This window comes from Cryptomeria japonica, chromosome 9 (assembly GCF_030272615.1).
Source record: "Cryptomeria japonica chromosome 9, Sugi_1.0, whole genome shotgun sequence".
Lineage (NCBI taxonomy): Eukaryota > Viridiplantae > Streptophyta > Pinopsida > Cupressales > Cupressaceae > Cryptomeria > Cryptomeria japonica.
In genome coordinates this window covers 320,592,748-320,607,574 of record NC_081413.1, presented here as the reverse complement: position 1 = coordinate 320,607,574, position 14,827 = coordinate 320,592,748, and positions in this window count along the sequence as shown.

Below are 14,827 nucleotides of genomic sequence, written 5' to 3'. Positions count from 1 at the left end.
CCCAAAAGATTTATATATCGATCGGTTTCAATCTATGGTGGGTCACCTGACTTCACCTTATTATCTTACCTTCTCTGAAGAAGATGATAACTTGTTGAATTATCCACATAACCAGCCATTTCACAATGAAGCTATGATCCATAAATATCGAGTTAAATGTTTTTTGATAGATGGAGGCGTTGGGTTCAATATTTGTACCTATACTCTGCTTACACAACTGGGCTTTTCTGAAAATGTCATTGATCCAGCCAAGAAAATAACAACCAAAGCTTGTGATGAAGAAGAAATAACCTCTAAAGGTCTGGTATTATTACCAATCAGGGTAGGACCTGTACAAAGAGATGTTATTTTCCAAGTGCTTGATCTTCTTCTGTCATACAACATCTTACTGGGTAGGCCATGGATTCACAAAATGAAGGCAGATCCATCTACATATCATCAATGCTTAAAATTTCCTTATAACTGAGTTGAAGTCAGTATTCCTACTGATACAAAATCCACTTGTAATGCATTGACAAAGAGTGTTGATACCTTTGTGCCTCATAATAGAGCAGCCTCTATAGTTGAAAGTTCAAAAACCTTGATGAAGGACTTAGAAAAGAAATTGAAAATCACAAATACTGGCATGGATGGATATAAGATAGAACCAGTAATTTCACTAATCTCTCTCCCTCCATCACCAAGACAGCCAGGAAAACCATTCGAGGTTATGAAGCCACAAACTTCCACTCCAATTGTCATATATGATGGTCTCTTTGTACAATCCTCTACTTCCCTTGCAAATGAAATAGAAGAGGATGTTGTTCTCAAATGGCTTTTCAAAGAAGATAGTGAAAATAAAGAAGTACGACATTGTGAGATTTCCCCAACACAATATGGTCCAGGATATAAAATGATTCAACGCATGGGATATTTAGATATTGGTCCTGTGGGTAAACATCAAGAAGGTATTTTTGAACCTTTTCAGCTACAAACTAAATCTACAAATGATAAAGTTGGACTGGGATAGAATCCAGGAAAGACATCAGACTAAAAACATACTTCCCATATCAGTCTAAGTGGAAGAAAAAGATACTACCTTTGACATCACAGGAAGTAAACACTCAACAGACTCAAGAAGAGTATGAAAAAGAACAAGAAGAACTAACAATCAAGAGAGATGAAATAACCGGTACTCAAGTTCCAATGGTATCAGCTACAACACTACAAGGAGTGGATGTCCCAGAGGATATGAGAGAAGAGGTAGAAAGAATTAGAGAATTGTTCGCACCACTGAAAATTCTAGTCACATACACTGGTAGACAACAAGTAGATGATTTAGAAACTGACTCGAATGAGTATGATTGGCATCCAAATTATCTCTTAGATACATCTACTACATAAACCTTAGAAGAATCTAATGATATCATAGATGACACACAAGAGATGATGCGCTTAAAGCTACAAAAGGAGATAGAAGAAATCAAACTAAAAAGACAAGAAGACTATGAACAAAAGCTTAAAGAAGGAAGAACACAAGAAAAAATTTCACCTACTATGTCTCCCTCTAATAGGACAAAATAAATCAGGTATGGAACTACACAAGAAGAATTAGAAGCTACAGAAACATAACTAGTCATTAGTCCAGAAGAAGCTGAATGGAGTAGAAGACATAAATTCACAGAGCCATCAAGGTTATGTCAACAAGTATGTCAGATACAAGTGATAAATGAACTAAATCATGGAACTTGCAGCATCAAAGATATAGGTGTTGACACTATACATACATTCACTCAATCACTTGAAGACAAGTCTGAAACTTCCTCTTATGACTCTGATGGCTCTGAAAACAATCCTATTTATGACAATACCCATTCAACATCAAACTCTGACTCCTCTTTCATAGATGTCGGGAATCTGTCTACTGATCTTGTTATTGTTGAACCACGATATGTAGTCCAGTCTGGCATAGAGAACAATACTAGAAGTAGGTCTATTGGATTTGGTCAACTAAATATTAACATGCACTTCAATGATCATGTTGTAACTCTTCTTGGTCTCGAGATATTTATACAAGGTAGTCTTCTAGAACTCGACTTGTCGATCCAAAGTTATGATGATAATACTGTGAACTCCCTCGAACCTATTCAAACTTTATCCTTGGTACATCCTGAACTAATTGAATATAGTCTCCAAAACCAACCTATGAATGTACCTATCTTTGCCAATGACTACATGTTAGCCTACTACCTTAATGCAGTTGAACCAATGGACTCTTCCACCAGCAAACAAAGTGAGAACATGATTGAAATAGATATCAAGTATCTTAGTCACAAAATAAATAAATAAAAGATTTGATGGCAAAAACCACATTGTGGTAGTGTCAGAATCAAAAATAGAGAACATAAAGGACGTACCTAAGGGTGAAAACCTCTCTGAGGCACCTAAAGGTGAGATACTTGATATACTGCCAAGTCACTTCCAGGAAAGGTCTTCTATATTCATTGAACCAACTCAGCCGGTAAATATTGGGAGTCAAGAGACACCACATATCATCCACTTAGCTCAATCACTATTAGCAGAAGAGTTAAAAGATTTCAGAAATCTCTTTTTAGAAAAGAAGATCAACTTTGCATGGACATACTCCGATATGCCAGGCCTAGATCCTGATCTTATCATGCACCATTTTTCTATTACACCAGGAGTTAAACCTGTCAAGCAAAAACTTAGTAAGATGCACCCTCATGTGACACTGCTAGTCAAGGCTGAGCTAGAAAAATTGCTAAAATTTGGATTTATCAGAGCTATAGACTATGCAGAATGGATTTCAAACATAGTACCTGTATCAAAGGCAGACAAATCCATTAGGGTTTACATAGACTTCATAGATCTCGACAAATCATGTCCAAAAGACAATTTTATATTGCCTAACATTGATATAATAGTGGATATGACTGTTGGATATGAGATGTACTCATTAATGGATGGATTCTCTGGTTATAATCAGATCAAAATAGCTCCTAGAGATCAAGAAAAGACAGCTTTCACTTGTGCATGGGGAACCTTTTGCTGGAACATCATGCCATTTGGGCTAAAGAATGCAAGAGCAACTTACCAAAGAGTAGTAACAACTATCTTTCATGATATGATGCATAAAAATATGGAAGATTATGTTTATGACACTTTAGTAAAGACCATGAAGAGGTCCACACATATTCAAGAGCTAGGCCTCATACTAGATAGAATGGAAAAATTCAAGCTTCGACTAAATCCTAAAAAGTGTGCATTCAGAGTGACATCTGAGAAATTACTTGGTTACATGATTTCAAATAAAGGAATTGAGGTTGATCCTGAGAAGGTCCAAACTATAATGGAAATGCCACCTCCAAATAATATCAATCAAATGAGAATTTTACAAGGATGTCTCCAGTCAATCAGACACTTTATTTCTCAGCTAGCAGATAAAGCTCAACCCTTCACAAAAGTATTAAGGAAAGGAGTAACATACAACTAAGATCAAGAATGTGAACAACACCTTTAGCAAATCAAAGAATACCTATCTAATCCACCAATACTGATGCCACCAATTCAAGGTAAACCATTGATTCTATACATATCAACTACTGATTCATCACTTGGGGCACTTCTAGCACAACAAGATGAAAATAAAAAGGAAAGAGCTATATATTATATCAGTAGAACTTTGGTGTCTTATGAAATGAACTATACTATAATAGAAAAATCATTTTTGGGATTAGTCTTTGCATCACAAAAATTTAGACACTACATGTTAGTACATTCCATCAAGCTAGTGGCTAAGATTGATTCACTCAAATATCTTCTCAGCAAAGCAACACTTACCGAAAGATTGGCTAAATGGGTCATGGTTCTTATAGAGTTTGATATTGAATATGTAGAATGCAAAGCCATCAAAGGACAAGTAATTGTAGATCAACTTGTTTATGCTCCACTTGAAGATACTCAACCTTTGCATATAGAATTTCTGGATGAATCTATCATGCACCTTACTCAACAATCATGGAAGATGTTCTTTGATGGGTCTTTCACTCAACATGGTTTTGGTGCTGGAATACTTTTTATTACTCCTAAAAAATATTCAATCCCGAAGGCTTACAAGATTCTCTTTCCTTGCACAAACAACATTGTAGAGTATGAAGCTTTGGTAAATGAGATCTAGTTGGCTATTGAATGGAAGGTTCTAGAATTACACATCTATGGAGATTCACAACTAATTATCAATCAAATCAATGATACATGTCAGACTCAAGATGAGAAACTGATGCCTTATAAGAGAATGGTGGATGATCTCAAGAAATATTTTACTGTTGTATCATTTCAGCAGATCCCTAGATCAACAAATAGAGTAGAAGATGCTATGGCCACCTTGGCATCTATACCAGAGTTATAAGAATCTAATTTTCACTTTGAATTCCTAGTGGAAGAGTTACATTACCCTACCTATGATTCTCCTAAGTTCAGATGGTTTGTTCTATTATTGGACATGACTCATCTCGCTACAGCCATATTTACTCTTATCTACGAGACCAAATTATCCCAAAAAAGCTTACCTGTAATGAGAAAAGGAACCTAATCTGAAATGCTTCATGGTACGTCATCATCACTAACGATCTATTTAGATGAGGTTTGGATAGTACTTTGCTTAGGTGTCTAGAAACTGAAGAGTCCCAACACGCATTATCTGAAGTCCATGAAGGTATTTGTGGATCTCATTCAAATGGTCTAACTTTAGCTCAGAAACTACTAAGGGTTGGCTAATACTAGCCCCACATGGAGAAAGATGCTATAAAATTTGCTAAAAATTGTGAGAAGTGTTAGCTACATGGGAATCTCATACATGCTCCAACAAGTAATCTCATACCCTTCATTACACATTGGCCTTTTCAGCAATGGGTGTTTGATCTCATTGGCCAAATATATCCTCCATCATCTAACGGACACAAGTTTATCATAACTGCCACTGAGTACTTCACTAAGTGGGTAGAAATGGTTCTGCTCATCAAAGCAACCACTAAACAAGTAGCTCTGTTCATCCTTAACTATATCATATGCAGGTATGGGATACCTTCATCCATTATGATTGACAATGGAGGGAAATTCAAGAACAAAGATCTAGATGATCTCTGTGAAAAATTCAAAATCAAACAACACGGGTCATCCATAAATTACCCTCAAGGTAATGGACAAGATGAAGCATCTAACAAAAATCTACTGACTATCTTACACAAAATAGTGAACAAATCTAGGAGGGATTGGCATCTGCATCTCAATCCTGCACTATGGGATTATAGAACAAGTATTAAAACACCTACTAGGCCTACACATTTTTCTTTGGTGTATGGATCCGAAGTAGTCTTACCTATTAAGGTAGAAATACCATCTCTAAGAGTTTCTTTGCAAGGTCTCGTTACTAATGAAGACTACAGAATATCTAGATTGAAAGAACTCGAGTTGCTGGATGAACATCGACAAGTGGCATTCGATCATGTGAGAGTGTATCAAAAGAGAATGTCTAAAGGATATAACAAGAAGGTCCAACAATGAGAATTTCAGGTTGGTGACCTTGTTCTGAGAGAAAATCCTAAAAATCAACAGTTTCAAGACAACAAAGGGAAGTTTGAACCAAACTAGTTGGGTCCCTACATCATTATTGCAGTCTTTGGCTTTGGTGCCTATCAACTTTGAACATCAGAAGGAGAACAACTTCATGAACCGATCAACACCATCCACTTGAAGAAATTCTTCACTTAGTATTCTCTGCTCCAGCAACCTGTACAACTAAATAAGTCCTGAAAAAATCATAAAAATCATAAAATGTCCTGAAAAAAAATAAAAAAATATTTGCCAAGCAGGTGAAACCTGGCAAACAGGTGCCTCTTGTACTCAAGTGCTCCATCTATCAACACAATGTTAGCATTTCCTTCTTTCCTGCATCTTTGATTTCACTTGTAAATATCTTTTAGTCACTTTTGTAGCATCATGGTTCTTTTGGAACCCTCATGGCTTGAAACTGATCAATGTCCTAGTCTTAGGGTAATCGACTGAGAAATTTACATGTCCTAAGCAGTATCAACCAAATCATCATTCTGTCAGTGATACCCGGTTGTCCAATCTGAGTCAGTCACCTATCTCCTAACTACTAAAGAGTTTTATAACTAAGCACAAAAGCAAAACAACAATACTGAAAACAATCACTAAGCAGTTTGAGATATGCATGAAATTTTCTTTGTGTGTTGTCTTTTATATTGGTTTTCGATTATTATTCCCTCTGAGTAACTCGAGGAAGTCTATCTTGACTAAGAGGAGCAAGGATTGGGGGCATAATATTTTATTTGTTTTCTACTTGTAGGAATGATTCCGATGATCTAGAAACATCTAATCAACTGGGTGTACCTCGACTCCGCTTATTTGTATGGTACAGGGAGGTTGGCATCATTTCTTTGTCTATTTTGAGGGAATTTCTTTAAATGTGCAATCCAGATGCATGTGTAATCTGTCCAAGGATATAATGAAAAAAGGGTCATTGCAGACAAGATAATTAATATTGCACATGAAAAGGAAGGAACTCTATTCTGCCTACTATGTTTGTAAACACTCAGTGATGAAAATTAAGCATTTCAAATCCAGTGACTAGGTTTGGGTTGCATTCATTCTGCATTTTGTGCATTTCGAGTGATTTATGTATGACAACAATGATCTCTTTATCTTCTGAATGAGAGTTGGAAGCATCATCATTTCTTAGCTAAGTGGTCTCTTTTTCACCATTTCTCCGATCAAGTACTTGTGTATTGAGATGTTAGTTGCATACATAAACATCTTATATAGATCCATACATTTCATTAGACACATTCATTTGTATTCATATTATCGTATAGAAAAATAAAAAATTTACATTAGTAGTTACTCTTTTTCATCATTTATTTGCATATGAAAAGAAAAAAAATGAACATCCATATTCATCTGCATTACATACATCCATACTGAAAAATATGCATACATATAAAATAAAGCATATAGAAAAATCATCTCAAAATCAATCAACACAAGTACGATGACATCAAACCAAGATCTCATATATATCATCATAAATATCTCATAGTACAAATAAAAGTTTCAGGGTACAAATGATATCAACTGTCATCTACAATCTCTCATTGGAGTAAGAATTGTATGGGTTACCAAAAAAAAGGGGTATATAACAAAATCTAAGAGCTATAAAAATCTAGCTCTCTACTCCCTCATCGCCAGGTGGTGGAGGAGGTGGAGCCTGCTGACCAACATCCTGCCTAGGTGTCTGAGCTCCCTCAGATCGAGCCATATACTAAGAATATGGGACAACCTGTTGTGCTACAGGAACTGCTATGCTATATGCCGCAATGTAATAAGCCACTCGACTGATCTGATGTAAAACCTCGCACTGAAGAGCATCTCGCTCTGCCCTGACCTCAGCCAGTTGTTGATCTCTCTCTGCTCTCATCTCAGTGAGCTGACGATCATGCTCAACTCTGACCTTCGTCAGTTGTTAGTCTCGCTCTGCAAGCTATGTCTAAGCCACTGTCAACTGTGACTATAAACCTTCTAATCTGGATCCCATAGACCATGTTGCATCAACTGCCCCCTGCTCCTTCACATGCTCTTTGCCTCCATCTTTGCCTCCATCTTCACCTCCATTTTTGCCTCCCTCTCCACCCTTCTTATCCCTCTATTGTCACACTTGTCTAGGAGTTGCTCGCTCCTCCACCCTCCACTGCCCTGGCACCACTAGCCCCCACACCAATAGCTCCAAGGGATCCGCCCTCCCCTCTTTGTCTCTGTCTCCCCCTAGCTGGTACTCTGTTGTTGCTAGCACCAGGATCACCACCTTCCCACCTAGGACCGTCTACTCTCCATCTGTGTCCTTGTGCCTATGCAGGGGCCTCATCCTCAGCCTCCTCTATGAGAGGCACATGGTCAGCCAGATCCATAAATCTAAGAAAGGGATGAATCTGAAACCAATCCCTGTACTGGGGAAATACCCCCACATCTGCAATATCCTCTAGATAGTCCCATCGAAGTCATTGTAATCTAGAAAGCACCTGCATGCTTAATGTGTATGACAGCCTAGGGGGCCATCCTTGTCTCTCCTTGTCCCCATAATGGGCATAGGTAGTGAACTCCTGTGAAATCCCCTGAGGCTTGCCATACTGCCTCATAACCCGAGATACAAAAAATTGCTCAATAATGGTCACAGATCTGCCAATAAGAGGATGGGTCATGAACATATCTTTTTGTTGATCTCTCCAGTCATCCCACAGCTCTAGACCCCTGTATGGTCTCTATACAACAATGATCAGATCATCAAGCTGTCATTGCCAGTACTCTATCTTGCCCAGATGGGGTTGAGTAACGTATCCAAAATATCTATAAATGATCGGTTGGGGTGGATCTTTGGCATCATCAATAATAGGTCTACAAATTGGGATATCCTCGCAGACCCAAATTTGCAGAACCAACACTCTTGTTGCCATGCTCTTCTCACCCCTGTGTGAAATCTCATGCATCTCATGATATATGTGGGCTAATAAACAAGATCCCCACCCTAATCTCTCAGGATGAGTTAGTAGTCTCTTGAGCATCCTAGCCCAGACACATAAGAAGCCCTAGTATCCCCTATCCGGCATAATGAAACAACCAATGAACACTGCTAATACACATGTCAGCGAAAACTGCTCACTGTATCTAGCCATCATATCATCCTAACTGATAGCCCACTCAAGCATGTCCTGGTCATGAAAAATGCATCTCAAGGCTAAGACACCGGGATGTTGAGTAGAATCATAGTCAACCTTATCTCCAACAAACCTAATTCTCAAAATCTTGTACACATCCTCTGGAGTAATATTCATCTCTCCCACTGGTAGGTGAAAGGTGTTATGCTTAGAATGGAACCGCTCAACAAGTGCAATAAGCATCCCGTGATTCACACAGATATCAAGCATCTGTAAAAGGTGAGTAAAGCCACACAAATCAATATGTGTTCTATCTATATCTGATAGCTCGTGGACTACCCTCAATTGTAGGAGGATAGACACACCGAAACAGGATATGTGGTAGTCGAACCTGGAAGAATGAAAAAATAGAGCATCAACAAGTCATCCCAATTACATTATACAACATGTTAAACATCACGCAAATCCAAATACACTAAATGCCAAATCAAATTTTCATGTTTTAAAACCTTAAAAATGCTCACTATTTTCCATACAACATTTCACAGTGTAAGCAGAAACTCGTACGAGTCAGGAATTCATGTAGCACGATAAAAGACTCCCATATGACAAAAGATATGCACTCACACGATAAAATGGGCTCTCAAGAAAACTCTCATACGATACATGGGCTGACCCCAGACAACAAAACATATGGCCTAATACAAAAAACCACACAAGGACAGATTGTCGTATGAGAGACAATATCGTCTCGCACGACGAAACGATAATGATCGATTTTGGACGACATTAAAAACCAAAAATATCAAAATTCAAAATTGATGAAATGCAAAGGATTAAAATTGATTACTTATCGTTGGCTCATAGTTATGTGGTCTATTATGATGTCTCTAGTGCTCGAATCGATGCTCCTGGATCGGAATGACCATTTTTCTTTGCATAAGGCTTTTTCAAATTTCAAACTTGGAGAGGTTTAAATGAATTTAAAATGACACTTGGACCCCTTATATAGCCAAAACCCTAATTTTTCAACTTGCTCCGATGGACAAGGAAATTGTACCCTTGGCTAATTTGCTCATCCTGATTCCATTTTTGGGATCAAAATCAAAATTCGAGATTGTTCTTCTAGTCAATTTCGCACAACTGAGATCACTTGGCACTTTCATCACACTCTCATTCTTTTCTTCAATTTGCACTCAATTTCTTATTAATCAACACTAAATCTTGAAATGATCCCCTGGCTCAATCTTCGTGCTCAAATAATTATCATCGCCAACATTTGCGTAAAATCATGTACCCTCGCTATCTTTCGGTTTCGCTCTCGAGGGGGCATACTCATGACCTCATGACCTCACATCTTCAATGTCGAGAATATTTTCAACTAAAGAAAATAAAACAAGACCTTATTGGTAGGGGCATCTCATCTTCATCGCGTCATATCAAGTTGAGATCTCTCTATCATCTGAATCAAATCAATCTCTAGGGGTATATCAGTTTCATCACTTCAATTCAAGCTGATATTGTCTTCATCTGAATCAGTCTCTTAACGTTAATCAGTTTCATCAAGCTGATTATTCATTTAAACTCAATCAAAATTTTAAAGAGTATCTTTGATCATACACTCAATCTAAGCAGGTGTTCAGTTTCATTGCTTCAAATCAAGCTGGACAGTTTATCTTCGCTCATAGTGTCTTGATCCATCAAGTTCAAGATCGATTTTATCTTCGCTCATTGTGTCTAGTTCAATCAAGTTCTAGATCAGTAAGATCCGCTTCTTGATCAATCAAGTTCAAGTTTGATATCGTTGCTCTTCATCACTCCTAGTTCCATCAAGTTTGAGATCAGTATCGCTTTAATCAACTTTGTTCAGTTTCATCACTTCAAAATAAGCTAAACACCTCGCTCTTCATTTGGTTCGTGATCAATGAAGTTTAGAACTGGTGTCTCCTAGACATTAACTATTCTTTGAACCAACGCGATGCTCGCACATTAATTCAAAGAGGGGCAAATGTAATACCCTAAAAATGGTCACCTAAACCATGGGCCCCTAATCTCGCCAACATCACCAAGGTCCTAACCAAAGGCAATTAAATCAACTTTGAGCACAAAATTAATTAATTCTTCAATCATTAAATATCACATGGCAAATGAAATATTCTATATTAATTAAAAATTTATTTAATTAATTAAACCATTCCAAGTAAATCATTTTGATCAATTGTCCTGTTTAATTTATTAAATATCCTAGCATATTTAATTAATTAATAAATTTGCCATTTGATCATAAAAAAAGAATTAATTTATTACAAAAGAGGAATCAATATGCAAAGCAAGAGTTAAATTGAAAATAAAATAAAAGAATTGAATTGAAAGAAAAATCAAACTTGAGATATTATTTCTTCTTATAAATTGAGATAACTTGAAATCAGAAAAGTAATTAATTGAATTATTAATCATTCTCTAAAATTGGAACTCAAAGCTTTTGAGAAAAGAAGTTCAGTTGCATTGAAAAGACTTTTTTCTTGAATAAATCAAAGAAATCGCATGGAATCACCTATTTTTATCTCAAGTGCATGGAATTAATTGAATTTTATCTCCAATGCAAACTCAAACTTATAATCTGAATGCATTTCAATCAAACTATAATTGGAATCTATCTCAAGGTTAACTTAATCTGATCTCTCAATTATTTCAGTTATCCTAAATTGTTCTTTTTCTTGAATAATCTCAACCGCTCGTTGCTAATTGATCTTGACCGTTGGTCTCTCTTGTGATTCTCTATAAATTCAGCCTTCATCTCTCATTCAAAACACCTTGGAGATTTATTATTATTATACAGTTTTTGCTCTGGAGTCATTGAAGATTTTGTGCTTTCTTTTTGAGATTATTGCATCTTAGTTTAGATTTTTGCATATTTAGTTCAATTATGATTGTTTGAATTCATATAGCTTACTATTCATCCATCTAGCATAATCTTGCATCCATTTAGCTTAATATCATGCTCATATAGATTAAATCTTGTGTCTTGTCATAGTCTAGTCACTGGTATTGCCTATACAAATCTGAGAGCAAGTCTATACTCGCATCTTTTAGAAGGCAATTGGTCGATTTGTGATGGTTTTATTATTCATGCTTATATCTATCTAATCATACATGTAATGACTTAATTGAAGTGTTGTGTCTTACAACTTGCAAATACTTATTCCATTTTTCACACACACATTAATCACTTCTCGATGACCTTTGGCTTTGCTAGGGTGCTTTCTTCGGGGTGGGCTACACCGATGGTTTGATTTGCAGACTTGTGGAGTTCTAATGGACTTCTTCCATTTCTCTTCCACTTCTAGACATCCATACTTAAAGACATACATACTCTCTTGTTTCTTAAATAAAATGGAGAACTAAATGGTACTAATATTAAGAAGCTACATACTCATCATGAGTAAAAATAAACAAGCTTTTCAAGCTTGAAATCAATGTGTAAGGCTAACTGTGCCATTTTGTCAAAAGTTGTCAAATAGTCCTATTCAAGTCCCGATTGTTCAAATAATGTAAATGTACCCATGAAAGGGTAATAAAGGTTTTATATGTTGATTTGAGTCCATTAGAAGGTGTTCAAAGTATCTAAGTAATGTTTAGTGGCCATTCATGTCAAAAGGCAAAAGTTGTCAAGGTGTCACTAAAACGTTGTAATGCAATAATGCATAAAATGTTGTCAAATTGTACATTTCAGTCTTAGGGGTAGTTGGAATAGTTATAGAACCATGAGAGGCTATAAAATCCATCATTTATTTAGATTAAGTGTGTGTGATAGAGTTGGAGGAAAGTCTCCTAAGCTAGATCAAATAAAGCCTCTGACTGTCACTTAATTCTGCAGGGTTGTGACAGTTATAGGGTTGTATATCAGTTTGAAAGTAAAAATTCCATGTAATTGTTTGTTGGATAAATAGGAAGGAAGTGTATTTCTATAAATTATGTATTGGAAATTTTTTTTGATGAAGATTCAATGAGAAAATTGATATTTTGTTCAATACTTTTAACTATTGTTTTTTACAGTCATGATTATTTGCTACTTTAGATGTTTTTCCTAATAAGACTTGGATTGAATCCAGCCCCTAATAACCTATTTGAGGTTGTAGACAGAAGAGTTATCTTTAATTCAAGACAGGTTTGGAGGTCATCCTTTGATTATAAAGAAAGTTCTAATGGTTTTTGTCAAAACTGTCATAAAACCCTTGTTGATAGGGTTGCAACAAAAGAATTGATTATAACTATTAATGTAACCGCTCAGGTTTCTTCATATTTTGGATTCTAATAGTCAATTCAATTCTGTTTCATATGAAGTTGGTTTCATGTTGACTTATTTATAAATTCATCATTCCTAAGTTGATTCTATTAGATGACACAATAAAAAGGTTTCTCTTTTTTTAAAACTCAAATATTTTTCATCAACTTGCCAAAATCAAGCTTCTTTTTTAGACAAGAAAACTTTATAAATAAAATAGTTTTCATAATTGAAGAGAGTCTAAGTTTAAGTAACATTTCAACTTCTATATAACTAGTTGTAAGAAGACTTTCGTACTTGCAATACCCCTTTGTGTAGTTTGTGAAGGTTACACACCGAAGTTTTGATAGCCCAACTTTTTTGCATGTGAAGAAAGACCATGTCAAAAATATCAGCAAAGAACAAAATAAGGATACAATTGCTAGATTGTGGTCTAACTTGAAAAGAAAAGGTGATGGAAAATGTTATTGTCCCTACAAAATTTGTAAGGGCTTAAGGACTACAAGACTTCTAATCAAACAACTAAGAAACATTGTAGGCATCATGGTCACATTGAAGGGGGACATGATTATCATCCATTGGTAGGTTGTTCATTATATCGTTTTAACAATTTATATACATAAGAAATCACTTCATGATGAGATCATGATCATGGTTTATTTATGTTGATCATTTTTTATATAGGTCGATCTCCCTAGGGCACATGATATGGACCAACACAACCCGAAGAATATGTTTTTTGAAGTGGAGGAACATGGAGGTGTGAATATCGAAGCTGAAGATAATAATCCCATGGAAGATGATGATCATGCACCAGAAAACACAATTGAAGATGATGGCACAAATAAATTGATCCATGACACATTTAGTACTAGCGCAACTGATCATGATGATCAAGATGACTTTGATGTTGTTCATGATTTACCTGTACTTAAGAAGGCATACAAGCCACTTTATGAAGGCTCCCAAAAAACTCTTCTCTCTGTTGTATTGTTGTTGGTGAACTTCAAGGTTATGAATGATTTATCCAACATAACAATGTCACGTATGTTAAGGTATTTTGTATATGTCATTATAGTTAACAAAGGGTGAATCATGTACCATTAATATTCTTTATATTAACAAATTAATATTCTATAGATTGATAGGTGAGTTTTTGTTACCACCATCAAATATTCTACCTAACTCATACCGAGAATTATCTTCCAATCTGAAAGATATTGGAATGGAGTATCAAGCAATAGATGTTTGTCCCAATGATCATATTAGATATCATAACAACATGAATTTGCAATAGAATGCCCTGAATGTCATACCAGTAGATATCAAACATATCAAATAACAAAAAGGTGCCTTGCAAGGTTCTTTGTTGTATTCCCATTATTCCACATATGCAACGATTATTCAGGTGCACTAGCTTGACACAATTTATGGATTACCATGCACGCAATAGAAGTCGAGATGAGATTATTCGAATGCCTGCGGATGGTTCAACATTTGTGGACATAGAGGAAAAGTGGCCACACTTTAAAGAAGAACCTCGTAATCTCAAGCTTTCATTGGTGGTGTCAATCCATTTGGAAAGATGATATATGTTTACTTGGTGTGGCGAGTTTTTGTTATCAACAATAACATTCATCCATGGATGTCAATAAAGAGGGAGCACGTAATGTTGGTGATGATTGTTCTAGGTATTTTATCATTTAATAGTCATCTACATTTAATTATAAATATTGCAGTAAAATGGTCATAATAATTATGTAATGTTTTTGTTCATTCAACTAGGTAAGTACCAAGTTAAAGATATGAATGTGTA